General features: G+C 35.0%; 1 pseudogene; it reads right to left on the bottom strand.

Annotated features, from left to right (window-relative positions):
* Positions 1-8,520: 8,520 nt before the first annotated feature.
* Positions 8,521-9,503, bottom strand: LOC141419523 (zinc finger CCCH domain-containing protein 14 pseudogene; annotated as a pseudogene).
* Between the last annotated feature and the right edge of the window lie 5,923 nt (positions 9,504-15,426).

The raw sequence follows: 15,426 nt of genomic DNA, 5'->3' as shown, positions 1-15,426 counted from the left end.
GGCTGAAGTTATTTTTCATCCTCATACTAGGAAAAATCCTAAACTCATTGGAAATAGTATACCAGGGTTTCTTGAAGAAGAGAAAAGAAGGGATTCCTGAACACAAAGAAAGAACAGAGGCTTTGGGGGTTTCCTATATAACAGGAATTTATGACCACCACCATGTGACAAAAGTAATGGAGGAAAGTCAAAATCTTCCATTCTTGGTAGCAGAGCCATAGACACAAGGTTGGCCAGAATTTATCATGATTTCAGTACTTTGTACCTAGAAAGGAAAATCCACAGACATCAGCTTTCAGGGAAACTAAAGAAGGACTCAGAAAATGATAAGTTTACACTAATCAGGACAGATTATTCTTATGTATCATTCTGCCCATCTCGGACAGAAGTCTCCCAGACTTCTAAAGAGACCTGAGGTTTGAGGTTATGGTAGAAAGATAGTGAAAGATCCCAGTTGTCATTAATACAAACTTCTCAAGAAAGGGTGAGACTGGGCTAGGAGTTAAGATTCAGTGAAGTTCCAGAGACATAAGCAGTCTCCGAATTTAGAGATCAGGAGCATAAAGAAGTATGATGGTTAATTCTGATTGTCAACTTGATTAAATTAAGAAATACCTAGGAGATCAATAAAAGCACACTTAGGACTATGTCTGTGAGAGAATTTCCAGAATTAATTGCATTGTGAAAACTCTGATGTAATGAATGGATTGATCATTTGAGGGATTCATGATATGATGGCATTATTGGGGAGGTGATAAAAGTTAAGATGGGGGTCTATGTGGAGGAAGTAGGTCACTGGGGGTGTCTTTGTGGGTATATGCTATCCTGGTCTCCTTTTATGGCTCTGCTCTGCTTTTTTTAGGTGAAGAAGCTTCCATACCATGTGATTGTGGCACCCTGAGGTTCTTCCAACACTCATGGTGCCAAGCAACCAGGGACTGAACCCTGCAAAATTGTGAGCAGAAATAAATATTTCCTTCCTTAAGTTTCTTCTGTCTGTTATTTTGGTCACAATGATGAAAACTATTACTAGAAGGATGTCTGAAATATAGTATCAATGTTTCCTGCTGTTTGAGCACATCCTGATGGTCCACAAAAATGAGCCTATGAGTGAGTGCAGACTCCTCTGTTTCTGAGGCTCCAGAGCCCTTAGCATTTCATGAAAACTGTTTGCTCAAACTTCATCCACTAACCTTATGTTCTACCTTCAAGCTGAAGCCAAAGCCCATCTCTCATCTCTCTCGGGACATATCTGTTTCATTTGATTTTGCTGTTAGTAGACCTATGGCCTCAATTATCTGGTGGATTCAATTAATGCTTTGAATTTGCAAATTATGTAGCTTTTCCAATGTTACTTCATTGAGAATTCTGATTTTTCCATTTTGTACATTCCTAACCATAGTTCTGTTACACTAAATTCTGATACTAAAAACAATTATAATGTATAGTGAAGATTCAAGTCAATACTATTTAGAAATAATTTTTAATGTATTTCTTCTTAAAATTTGCTTTGTCTCTTTTACATTTTAAAGGAGTCATTTAAATTTTCATCTGGGTTTCATAGAGTCCCTTTATTTTGTTTGAACATATAGTTTAAATGATTTGTTACTTATTTTCCTAGCCGTTGAAACTATTAGTTTCTTTTTCATATGGAAGTTTTTGGAAATGTCAAAATTGCCAGACTTTATATAGATAATTTAATATGCTCTCACTGTTCATTATTAAATAACTGTATTCAAAGTTAACATAGCTTTTAATGAAAACAGTCTTTGAAGTAAAACTGCATTTGAAAGTAATATATTCGTGGAGATGATACCTTCCAGCTTGCATTGCTGGGTGTCTGTCTATCCATCTACTCATCAGTTATTTGCCAGTAAAAACCTCTGCTGTTAGATACTGTGCTTAGTTCTGGGGAACACTTGAGTAGCTAAAGGCTACTACTACCATCTTGTAGCATTTTATGATTTTTTCAGTTGGCATGTTTCAGAGTGTTCCCCATTTGTTGTCTCATGAAAAATTATCCTGGACAAGGGTAATGATTAACATTCTGTGAAAACTTCTCAGTGCTCAAATAATGGTAGCAAACACTGGGTTTTGTCTCCCTCTTAGAGATTAGTTGTTTCTATTCATCATTTAAAACACAAGGAACTCTATAATTATCAAGCTATCTAGCTAGAATTTCACCAGTTTCTTTAACCATGAATCAGTTTTTAAAAATAGTATGTCTATGAATATATTGTAGGTAAGTTACAAGTTAGGGATAGTAGGGTCTCCAATATAATTTGCATAAGTACTATTCCAGCTTCAACTTCTAGTTCTTTGTCAATCTCATCAAGTTTAAGTTACTTCTGTTTTCTAGTTTCTCCATGTGCTCAAAGCAGAAGCTCATTCTTCTAATGATGCTCTTGAAGGACTATTATTCCCCTAATTAATGGCTATGCCCTGTTAGAATGACTGAAACTAAAATCTTACCAGACCAATAAACAGTCTAGAGGATAGTTAACAATGCTCTTTCATCCATGTAACTTTTTAACTGTCAAACAATTTTAATGCTTATTTTTTAATTTTACAACTCAAGTGGAATAAAATTATATAAATTCTGTATTTTCAAATTATAAACCAGCTCATAGATTTGGCTTTTTTTTTTTCAGGAGAATTATCAAGCATCTTTGTAAAAGAATCTCATGGTTATTTAATTTTGGAAATGTGCATAACGAATTGGCCTTTTGCTAGAAGTTCAATTAACACCAAAGCTGGCAATTTATAGTGTCTGGCCTGTCCCTTCATTTTTGGTCACAATTAACCACCACCTTTATTCCAAATGTTATGGTATTTTTACACAAAAATCATGTCTTTCCCAAAATTCATTAAAATTAGTACTTTCTTGCTCTTAAATTCTTGCTGTATAAATCCCTATTTGAAATTTATGCTGACTCCCCAAATGAATTTTTTATAAATGATAAAGAAAAATATAAATGTTAATTGTATAAACCATCTTACTGTGTCATAGCTTATGAGCATAGCTCAGTTGTGTTCCTCTGGACCACAATTTGAGGTCAAGAGGTTGGAGTTAGTCTGTTGTCCCCACCCCCATCTTAACTAAGATAAAAATCCATTCCTAATCTTTTTAAAATGACTGACTTATGGCAGGCTTCAGAGGATCCTCTTGTGACATACCCGCGTAAGTGGCTGATTAATATGATTCCTTTACATAGCTTTGTCAAAAACATAAGTTGGGCTTGAACTTCACACTGTCTGTTAGTGAACAATATTTGTTCTTTTCCAGTTCTTCATCCTCACAGGATGACTCTCCATGTAGTCACCTGCTTCTTGAGAGAGAGGTGGTAGAGAATTTGCAAGACTGAATCTCCATGGTCTTTTTATAAACCATTCTCAAAGCAATATTCCATTACTTGTGATATATTCCAGTCATTAAAAGAAGGTATCTACATCCAGATCAGACCTTGTGGAAGAGATTATTCATGGTGGTAATACCAAGAGGCACAGACAATCTCAGAGCCCTTCAGAAGCTACACAGCACACAAATATTTCTTTTATATTTGGTGAAAATTTATGCTTCAACTGTAAATTAATAATTTTTCTCTCTCATTCTTATTATTTCTAAGATCGTTATATTAATAAACTTACATTTGTTTTCAGAACTTCAAACTAAGAGAAATTAAATAAGGAACAGACTTGTAAGGAAAGATAAAGTGACACAATGAAATTTAAAACAAACATGTAAATTCATTTCAGTTCAATAAATATTAAGGAAACATTGTTTATGAAACATTGCATTAAGTCCTGCACAGGATATAACATGAATAAGAAATAGGTCAAGATTCTAAATATGGGTTTGACAAAGGTTTGTGTAGACTTTTATCGCTGTCAAATACCTGAGAGGATAACTTCAAGAAAAAACAGATTTATTTTCTCTCATCATTTCACTCCATGCTCAGCTGGCTCCATTGCTGTGGGCCTGAGGCAAGGCTGAACATTGGGGATGGGGCTAGGTCCTGGAACCACAAACAGTCTTTAAAGTCACACCCTCAGTGACTCACCTCCTTCAACTAGGCCTCACCTCTTACCACTTGCCATAATGCTATCAAATTGTGAGCCCAACAGTAGATTAATCTATTGATAAAGGTAGAGCCTACATGGTTCAATTACCTCTCAAGGACTGGACCCAACAGCTGGGGATTAAATCTTTAACACAGGGCCTTTTTGTGGGAATCCTTCATGTCCAATCAATAGCAAGGTTCATCTTATTTCTAGTTGTATAACTGAAGCAAGTTGCTTAGGACAGTTATTGTTCACATGTCAATGGGAATTACTGTAAGGATAAAATGAAATACAGAACATCTTATCATACAGCCATAGGAATTTCTTAGCCCAATGCGTAGCAACTTATAATCAAGTTATAACAAAATAATAATGATGAATAACAGCAATAACCTTACATTTGCCAGAGCTGCTGTAAGTGCTAAGTGAGGTTTAACACTTTCCTGCTATTAGTTAACCAGTGTAGTATTCTTGAGTTGTATCATGTCTACTCCACTTAATATTTGGATAATTTTTAACTAAGTCATTTGACATTTTGTGTGCAACAAAACCCTTATTTCCAAAATGAGAATAACGATAGTGTTATAAAAAGCCAATATTTTGCTGGGCATGGTGGCTCACACATACAATCATAGCTACTTGGGACATGAAGAACAGGAGGATTGAGGTTGGAAGCTTGCCTGGGCAAAAAAAGTTTGCAAGATCCCATCTCAACAAATGACTGGGCACAGTGGCACCCATCTGTTCTCCCATGATATTTAGGAAAACACAAATAGGATTGTGGTTCATGTTTTCCCAGGTATAAAGTGAGACCTTATTCCAAAAAATAAAAAATGCAGAAAAGGTTGGTAGAGTGGCTCAAGTGGTAGAATGCCTGCAAGTGTGAAGTTCTGAGTTCAGCCCACGTACAAACAAGGAAAAAAAAAAGAACCAATATTGTAAGAGCTTATGGAACACTACCTTGAACATTTTGTGCATTCATTAATTATAATGTAAAATATTCAACAAAGTAAAATAATCATGACAGCTGACAGAAACACCTCTCAAAGAGGACAAAGTGTAATAGGGTGTAAATGAGCTCTTTCAGATATCTGTGGGAGAATTAAGAAATGATATGAAGAAAGATGTCATAATGGAAAGCACACAGAATTTCTGAGGGAAGATTTTCTTCAATTGACTCTTGATTTCCTTTTACTTTCTCCATAGCTACCTTTCCCCAAATGTGAAGTATTTGAAATCATGCAATTTTCCACATCTGGGTTTCTTTATGTCTTTTTTTCTTATCACATTTATAGCACAGAATAATACTCTGTTTTCTGAATGCAGAACTGTGTATTTATACATTCACTATAGGTGGAAATATTGGTTGTCCTAAATTTGGGAAATTATGAACAAGTCTGTCATAAGCATTCATAGGCAAATTCTTGTGAATGTACATTTTCCAGTCCTTTGGGTTAATGTCACTGGCTGGGTCATATTGTAAGAGTATGTCTCATTTTTAAAGAAAATGTTAAAGTGTCTTCCAAAGTAGTTGTACCACTTTTCATTACTGGAAAAGAAAAAAATGAACAAAGGTTCCTGTTGCCCCATGTTGTAGTCAACAGATAACTGGGATTTAATAGACAGAGACTTAAGATATATTCTAGTCAGAGTGCAGAAAAATTTGAATTTTGAAAATAGACAACTTTGGCTGCTCTTCACAGAAGCATAAGTCTGTGAAACATCCTACTATAGCATTGTGCCTAGTGAGAGGAAACAATCTTAGTGGATGTTCATTTTTGCATTCTGTTACCCATTACTTCCCTTCTTCTATGAACACATCTACAGAAATATTCTCGTTCAGATCATGTTGATCAGGCAGCACTGACCTGTGCGTCTTTCCCTGAGTTGAATTCAGTGTTTTCAGATTCCTACCTGTCCTAGAAAAGAACATATGTCAAATCACAACTTGGACAGGGTGGGGATGGAGAGGCAAGAAGGCAACAGCATCAGCATCACCTGGGTATTTGTTAGAAATGCAAACTTTCAGGTGCCTCCATCAACCTTGTAAATCAAAAACTCTATGCATGGGGACCAGAAATTTATGCCTTTACAAATCCTAGTATGAACCACCATTAGAAATAACTTAGAATATATCTTTTTTGAGAAAAACTCGAGTGCTTTGATAACTCAACTCTATAAAGAATATTTTAAAAGAGTATGCATATTAAAAGCACAGAAGAATTTTTAAACTAAAATAATTAAGCCCCATCCAGTGATAACTTAAGTGTCCTGAGCCGGGATATCAGCCTTAATGTATTTATTAGCTCTAAAGTGACTCTGATGTGTAACAGCATTGAAAACCAATTCTCGAGGTCTGGTAGAAATGAAGCAATGTGAGTTTCAGCACACACATTCACCGAAGCAATGGTAGGAATCTCTCTATATACCTATCTTTATCACAAACTAGCAAAAATGATATGTCTCATTGTCTCATGTTTTCTCTTCAACAAAGTCAGAGGAGAAGAGGGTGGAACAGGTTCTGTCTGGAAGTATGAGGAGGAGGTGGCACAAACATTGTACACACATGAAAATAAATGTAAAAATGACAAAATAAAAGAAAGAAAGGGAAATAAAATGCATAACATATACCAAAGAAAAGGAAACCAATTCCCTAAGGTGCTAGTTGTCAACTTTTAGCTAATATCAGATTCAGCTGGAAGAACAGGAAGATAAAGATAAAACGAGAACCATAAAATTAATAAAGCATCCCAGAGAGTGATTTTCTTCGTTATAATGTATCACATATAGAATTATCACAATGAAATCCCTTCATTATTAATGTATGATAATTCAGAAGTAAAATTTAAAAATTAAAAAAGAACCAGATATCTCAATTTGTTAATAATATGAACATTTTTTAATTATATGTGCACATATGTATACATTCATCTGTGTTTAACAGATGTCCTATGCTACCCAAATTAGTGATATTAGTGGAATAGCTTATCTTAAAAATGGCATATGAGCCAGGTCCCAGTGTCTCCTGCCTGTAATCCTAGCTACTCAGGAGGCACACATCAGGAGGATGGAGGTTTGAACCTAGCCAGGGCTAAAAGTTCTGTGAGACTCTATCTTGAAAAACCCTTCACAAAAATAGGGCTGGTAAAGTGGCTCAAAGTGAGGGCCCTGAGTTCAAATCCCCGGTACCAAAAAAAGGTATATGAAAGGGTAAATTACATTTATTCCTAGGCATTTTACATGAGGATTTCTTTAAAAGATATAAATTTAATAGTTGTATACAAGAAGTCAAATAAGAAACAAAGGATTCACTGCCCTTTGTTAAAATGACACCTGCTCTTTTCTACCACACTCAGGGACAGTGTGCCCTTGTGATTTACTTGCATTTACTTATATTTCTTAATATGAACTCCTACTTTGCATTAACTGAAAGCAGGAGGCAAAATTAAGGCTTGGTTCTCATTCTCTTGTCCATATCTGCTGTGTGGTAGAGAACAATGCCACTTGCTTGAGTCACAGAGGTTTACTAATTTTAACTATAATATCATAGTGCCTAATGAAAATGGGGAAGGTGTTTTAATAAAATCAATCATTCTTAATCTTTGTATTTCTCCTACCCAATGGCTAAATTTCAAAGATATATTTATATGTTAAGTTGTGTCCAATGCAGAAACATGCACATCATAGAGAGACCTTAGATGTTTGAGTTCAAACGCTCATTAAGATGCCTGTTTAGAACTATAGTTAACCCATGTCTAAATGAGGAGGGTACTGTTAACATCATTGGAAAAGTATGAGGTTACATATTCTATGTCAATTACCTGCCCCATTCCTGGCCACCCTGTAATTCACATAAATAATACTCATTAAAGAAGAAACTAAACAGTATAATACTAAAATGTCTAGTTTCCATAAAGTTAACAGATGCAAAATATTAAACTAAAGTTTCTCATGTAAAAAAATTCACATATGTTGAGACAGTGGATAATTTATACATGGGTACATTATAATTGGATAACTGAAAAACAATTTAAAATATATAAAATTCAGCCATACACTATGCAAGTTTCAATAAATCAAATCAAATCTAATCAATGAAATTGAGCATATTTTAACTGAGCCATTTAGTATTATTATAATAACTAATGATGAGCCTGGCATGGGGGCACAATCCTATTATCTTGCACTTGTGAGAATGAGGCAGGAAGACTGTGAGCTTGAGGCCAGCCTGGACTGAACAATAAGACCTTATCTCTAAAAAACAAAACAAAAAACAATAATGCCATTTTAAAGTAAGTTAAGAAAAAGCTCATCTTTTAGAAAACTTTTGCAATTAATCCTTTTTTAAAAGTTAGTTTAATTTGATATTCAATAGACTTGAGAGAGAGAAAGACAGAGAGAGAGAGAGACAGAGAACTACATAAATCTTAAACCCACGTTAAGGGATATTCCATTTTCTCACAAGCTAGGAAGTGATACAGAGTTGACGGTGATGGTTCTGTTAGGCACTGGTTTTGGAAGCAGTACTGGAATTCTTCTACAAGTGAAGGCACAGTCTTTTTTAGCACACTTAGAATCATATTTAAAATTTGGATGAGCAAATTTTTTGTAGCAAATTTGACATTGGGAAGATTTGGCAAGGTGTGATGGAATGATGGTATGTACACTCGCCTCCATTTTTACAAGGAAGCCAGTACTGGCAGTGCTCCCAATGCTTTTCTGTTTTCTGTGCCAGCACTCAGTTCATTCAACATGGTTTAATTAATTGTCAGTGTTTCTGCTATTACTGGGTCCATTCGCAGTCTTGGTAATAATTGTATCAGTTAAGTTTCTTTTTTTTTTCCATACTATCTTCTTTTACTCCCTCTTCTTCAATTGTGGGGGGAGGGGAGAGTTATATGGGGGTCTTGTTTTGCTCCTGAATCACTTCTAGTAATTCTTTGAGGTCTGGAGGGAACTAGAATTTTCTGTATCTGTGGAACTAAAGAAGAGTTACTTTGTTGTATCTCAGGTTCTTGAGATTCAGAGATTGCTTTCAAAATTAGATCCAGGTTAGCTTGTTCAGAAGGTGGAAGAGAAGGTCTCCTTTCAGGATTTGCTGGCGCTGACACTTGTTGGACAGGTTTCCTGTAGCAAAGCCATAATCACCATCTACCTCCTGGTCTCCCTCATGATTGACATTTCTTTAAGTTTGGCACCTGGACTTACAACAGGGAACTTGGTCTTCTAAGATCTTTTCCCCTCATTGCTCATTTTTATCATTTCCATTCAAAAGGAGGAACTATAAGACTCTTCTAAGATATTAGGCACTCTAGGTTGCAAACACATCCTGTTTCACACACCTGGATCTCCTGTGTTGTCAGCATAAATACTGTTTGCTGTTGTTACGTGTCTACCTGCAGGTAGTTTATATGTTTCAATAGAAGTACCAGAAAAGCCATGTGTGAAGTATCACTGTAGTTTTTTTCTGACACAGGGGATTCTCTTGCACAAGATTGAGGTCTTTATCAATAACATCATCCAGTTCTAGTTTAATATCAATCACACCTCCAGAGTCTGCTCTCTGCTCAGAGTTTTCACTATTGATATTAATCAGGATGCTGTTTCATCATCATAGGTCTTTCTGACATTAGTGGGGTTCTGCTTTTCTGAGCTTGTAGAAATTCTGGAATCTCTTTTTCCCATCTAATGTTGGAAATGGCAAGGACAGTCACTGTGTTTTGTACCTTCTCTCATCTCCCTGACTGAAACAGCTCTTGTAGTTCCTAATTCTTACAATTTCCCCTTACTGGACTGCATCAGGTCTTACATCTTATCTCAGCTATCTCTAGGGCTCCTGAGACTTGTATTTGAGTTTCTTTTAGAGGTCCCCACAGTCCTTCCACCTCTGCCTCCACCAATACTCTGTTCCCCATCACAATTCATCTTGAAAAGTGAAAAATAGAGAGTGGAAATGTGTTTTGAAAACCTAAGGAAAAATACTTCAAGATACAGGCATAGGGAATGACTTCCTGAATAGGACACTGGTAGTTCAGGAAACGATAGCAACAACTGACAAATTAGATTACCTCAAATCAAAAACATTGTGCACAGGAAAAAGAAACAATTACTGGAGTAAAGAGATAGTCTACAGAATGGGAGAAATTCTTTGCCAGCCAACCATATGATAGTAGATTAATATCCAGAATATGCAAAGAAGTAAAAAAATTAAGCAGAGAAAGAAAAAGTAATCCAATCATTAATGGGAAGATGAACTGAACAAAGATCAAGAAGTATGAGTAACAAATAAATTCATGAAAATGTTCAATATTTTTAGCCATTATGGAAATGCAAACCAAAAAGTCAAATCACACCAGTCAGAATGCCACTCTTTAAGAAAACAAGCAATGACAAATGAAGGTATGGATAGAGGGGGAAAAGAAACCTAATACACTGTTGATGGGAGTGTAAATTAGTGGAGATGGAGATTTCTCAGAAAACTGAAAGTAGAACAAACATGCAACCTAAATACACCACTCCTGGTGTATTTAGGATTCCAAATCAGCATGCATTAGAGATACTTGAACACCAATGTTTATCATGGCATTATTCACAATAGCCATGCTATGGAATCAACCTAGGTGCTTTTAAACAGATGAATGGATAAAGAAAATGAGGTACATATATACACAATATTTTCAACCATAAAGACTACTAAATCATGTTATTTGTAGGAAAATGGGTGGAACTAAAAACAATGAAAGTAGAAATGGTTCTGTTTAGGAAGATAAAGGGAACTAGTGGGAAGGAGTAAGAGAATAATTGACGGTGAGTATTATCAAAATACAGGTTTATTATATAATAATATATATGTTTGTACTATTGATATGTACTAATAAATAAATCTTAAATGAAATATGGCTTTAAAACAGCAGGCTGTCTCTTATTCTAGTGATTGCTTCCTGTGCTATACAGAAGCTTTTATTTTAATGTTATCCCATTTATAAATACTTGCTCTTATTTCCTGAGCTACTAGAGTCCTGTTCAGAAACTCTTTGCCTATGCCTAGACCTTGAAGTGATTCTCCTATGCATTCCTCGGGTAATTTGTTTCAGTTTCAAGTCTTACTTTAAAGTTAGACTTTATTTTAAAGACTTTAAAATCTTTGTACATTTTGAATTGATTTTTTTACAGGGTGAGAGATAGGGCCCAAGTTTCAATGTTCTACATAGGGATATCCAATTTTCCCAGTAACACTTGTCAAAGAGGTTGGCAGTTTTCAAGTATATTTTTGGCCCCTTTGTCAAGAATCAGATGGCTGTAACTACCTGGGCTAATTTCTGGATCTGTTCTGTGAATCTGTTTTCTGTGTGGGATGGAACCACAGATCACCACATTAAGTGAAATAAGCCAGTTTCACAAAGGTGAGTATCATTAAATCTGGACAAAACAAAAGAATGATATACAAGTTAAAACGATCTGGAAGGGGAAGGGGAAAAGCAGGAGAAACAAAAAGTAACAGATGTGGTGAATGTGAGTAACGTATATTCATATGTTGAGATATATATATATATTTATATATACATTTATATTTAGACACATTTATTTATTTTATTTATTATTTATTATTATTATATATATACATTTATTTTTATATATGTATATATATGAAATATAATAAAATTCTTTGTATAATTAAGATACAAAAAATGAGCAAAATTAGCTAATTTTAGGATAACTATACAAATTGACAGTGATGCTGTATATTATTGTCATGAATATATCACTTTCATAGTGTTTGAATATAAGGAAATGCAGTAATTCATCACATGCTTTTATGTATGCTAATCAGTGTTTGTTATGACTACAGATGTGATGGTAATCAGGAAACATGACACTTATCATTATGTACCTAATAGCTTAATGACAGCTACAGGAACTCCCTACAAAATATACCCATTAATGTATTTTCAAATTTACTAAGAATGCAAAGTGTTAAGAAGGTAAAGTATGAGTAGGTATTTGACTATTGTAATTAACCAAGATAGAATTTGGAGAAATTTTCTAATACAATAGGATATTTCAGGTTAGATCTGATAAAGAAGGATTACAAATACTGTTTAAAAATTTGGGGGAAGCCTAGTTATTTGGGAGTTTGAGCTCAAGAGAATGGAAATTTAAGTCCAGCCCAGAAAAAGTCCATGAGACCCACATCTCAACCAATACCTGGGCACATGGTGGTGACAGCCAGGCCTCGTAAGCTACATGGAGGCTGAGATTTGGAGTACCACAGTTCCAGACTAGTCTGGTCAAAAAAATGCTTGGAGGACCCCATCTCAAAGGAAAAAACCTGGACATGATGGTGCATACCTCTCATACCAAAGATGTTGAGCCAGAGCAAAATTCAAGACCCTATCTCCATAATAATCAGAGATTTAAAAGGCTGGATGTTTGGCTCAAGCAGTAGAGAATCTGCTAACAAACGGGAAGCCCAATTTCAAAACCCAAGTTCCACCAAAAAAGAAAAACAAAATCAGCAGAAAAGATTAGCCCAGAAAAATGTAAGTGTATAAACATTTAATATGCTAGAGTATATAGGTGCATAGTGAAAAACATAATTAGTAAGCTCAGGAGAATATTCTGCATTATTCGGAGCTCCAGAAAAGCAAGTCAGATATTTAGACTAATGAGACAAAAAATAAAACAAGAGTGGATGTCCAAGAAAGAGAGAGAAAGCGAACGCTGACGAGAACGGTTTGCTAACTGTAAGAGTGAGAATGGTCAAGAATTCAGAATGAATATAATGTGCAGGTAAACGCCTGGGTCAAATCTACACTGTTCTCAACACTAATTCTAGGAAGCCTCCCATTGTGATTCCCCACTCTGTGGAAAGGCGTTATAGTGAAGAAAACAGATGAACAAACTGTAACCATGTGCAGGAACTTTAGGTGCAGTTAGTTTCATCTTGTGAGAAAATCTGTGAAGGACAGATAATAGGGAGGATATGAAATGGAAAGAATGGTATCTGGAAATGGAGGATTGTGACATATATCCCAGAGTGAGTTTAATACTTGCTGTCACACTTATTATGTTCAATTTCATCAAGCAACTCATGTTGTCTAGTGTTGCTGCTTGAAAACATAGATGAGAAGTAAAGATTCAGTGAAATCTAGACTTCAAAGTGTTGAGCATTTTCCAGGAAAAGTCAATTATGGAGGTAAAAACCCAACTGAGGAAAAGTCTAGTTGTATCTGAGGAATGATAATAGTTATAACAATAGATTTTTGTTGGAAAAAGGTGAAAAATGGAGAAGTTCGAGGAACATGAGGCTGGAGAGAAAGGCAAAGAAATGTTTATACATAGTCTTCCATATTTACTATGTCTTGACAACTGAAGATTTGTAGTCTTATAAATCAGCAAAGCACCTCAGAAGTCTGAAGGGAAAAAAGTGGTTGCTCCACAAGTTGTAAAAATGAGGATAGGATAAGTTCACCTGGGTAAAAGCACAACAAAGAATTCTTTGGTGGCATGTTTAGCTCTACTGTTGGCAGCACGGGCTCCTGTATCAGGCTGAGTGAGGTTCTACCATCTGCAGCATGTGCCTTCCTTAGTTGCTGTCACAGTAGAAGAAAAAATGAGGCTTTTTGCCTAGAGTTCACGCTCACCCTGTTTGCCTATAGTCCTTGGATCAGAACTGATATCATGACCCTAGTTAATATCAAAGTAGAAATTTCTGGGACAACAGACAGAACTGTCACTAATCACCAGGGTCTCTAGTATCATCCTGTAACTGTTAATTTGTGAAATACATTAAAAATTTCTAACACACATATAATTCACTTACCATATGTTTTCTTCACAAGCATATATTTTTCAAATTTTTCTGATAAGCTGTATCTAATTATTTCAGGAATCATTGATTCTAGAAACAACACAAATTAATAAGCATCAAATTATGTTAAAATAGGTCATTATCACTCAAAAATTTAATATTTATTTTTAATATATCAGAATTTAGAAATTTTGAAGAAACAACAAAATATATTAGTATAAAATGTTTTCTTTTGAAATATTAGAAATAATACCATATATTTGTAAGATTTCATTTAAAATTATATAAAGTGTACATTGTTTGTTGTCTTGTAGGTATTGTAATATAGTAGTAAACTCCTAAAAAGAATAAATTAGGTCTTCAAAGTGTCAATACGTCCACATGTAGTTTATAGACTGGGTATTGAAAAACATCTTGCATATCTTGTCGGAAATCAAGCAAATTCATAAATTTCAACTAAGGTATATGACAATAGGGGAAAATTAAACACTTGAGCAACAAAACACTCAACAGACTTTCAAATTAAAACAGTTCTTTTAGGGGTCCTATTTTCAACCTGATATTTGTATAATTATATTAAATAAAGGACATGAACATTGACATACATCACGACATATTTTCACAAAGTATTACAAATGTTAATTTAAAATATTGCAAATGCTAATAAAAATGTTAGTAATGGCATTTAAACATATGATCAGATGACACCAGAGTCAAACCTCAGATCACTGATTTATTAGTTTGTTTGCTTATATGTTTAAAGAGTTTTCCACTGCTTACACCCATAAAAAGACATGACAAGACATTTTAGTAGCTCTAGTAGCCTAAGAAACAGAGCACTTGGGGTGGAAGAAAGAATCAGAAGCAGGAGGAAGTCATGGCACTGGAACTCATATTCAAATTGCCTATGATACATAAGAACTGCCTGATAATCAAGACAAAGTAGGAAATTACCACTCAAGAAATGCTATGAGTGCCATAGACACTGGGACAGCTCAGAACGTTACTCACAATGTATCACAGTATGTACTTTTACTTATTGCAGGAATGCATTTTCAATCCACATTAAGGAATTATAAATTTCACTTCTGATGTTTGCAGCTCAAATAGCACTTAAAATATCAGTGATTGAGACAAACATCCAGGTATCTGACTAGAGAATACAAGAAGAAACTGTACTGGTCACACAAGAAGAAAAGCAATTATTTAATGAGAAATCCCCAATGGAAGAAATTTTTATGGTAAGTGGAATGGAAACAAAGCCCTATAAACAATACAATTAAAAAATGCTGGAGCTACTGACTTCCGGGCTCCGCAACACTTCTCTAGTGGTAGCCTTTCCTTTCTCTCTAATAAATCCTACTTTATATACCAAAAATGTTGTATTTAACCTGATCTTTGAGAAATTGTAGGAAAATACTATGACTTCACAATCACTTTCCCATGGTACACACAGTTGGGATATTCTTAATGATTAGGAAATAATCAATAAGACACTCTCTAAGAAAGGGAAGCAGAGAGCAGAAAGAGAGAGAATAGAGAGGGACAGAGGC

This window comes from Castor canadensis, chromosome X (genome assembly GCF_047511655.1).
Source record: "Castor canadensis chromosome X, mCasCan1.hap1v2, whole genome shotgun sequence".
In the NCBI taxonomy this organism is placed as follows: domain Eukaryota; kingdom Metazoa; phylum Chordata; class Mammalia; order Rodentia; family Castoridae; genus Castor; species Castor canadensis.
Note: the sequence above shows the minus strand (reverse complement) of the source record. Positions and strands in the feature narration are given on the sequence as shown.